A 215-nucleotide genomic window follows, 5' to 3' on the forward strand; every position below is an offset into this window, starting at 1 on the left:
CACCTCAGGGCGGGACGTAGCTCAGCATCCGGCTCCGATTGGGTAAGGGCTCTGTCGATCCCATGGTGCCGGCCAACAGAGATCGCGGTCCCGCTTGGGGCACCGCCCCCAGGAGGTGGATCGAGGCGGGAAAGTTGGGTTGAGGATGATCAGGTCAGCCATGGTCTGACTGAAAGGTGGAGCAGACTTTGGGAGTAAATCCCTTCCTACTGCTG

This window comes from Chiloscyllium plagiosum, unplaced genomic scaffold (genome assembly GCF_004010195.1).
Source record: "Chiloscyllium plagiosum isolate BGI_BamShark_2017 unplaced genomic scaffold, ASM401019v2 scaf_11712, whole genome shotgun sequence".
In the NCBI taxonomy this organism is placed as follows: Eukaryota; Metazoa; Chordata; class Chondrichthyes; order Orectolobiformes; family Hemiscylliidae; genus Chiloscyllium; species Chiloscyllium plagiosum.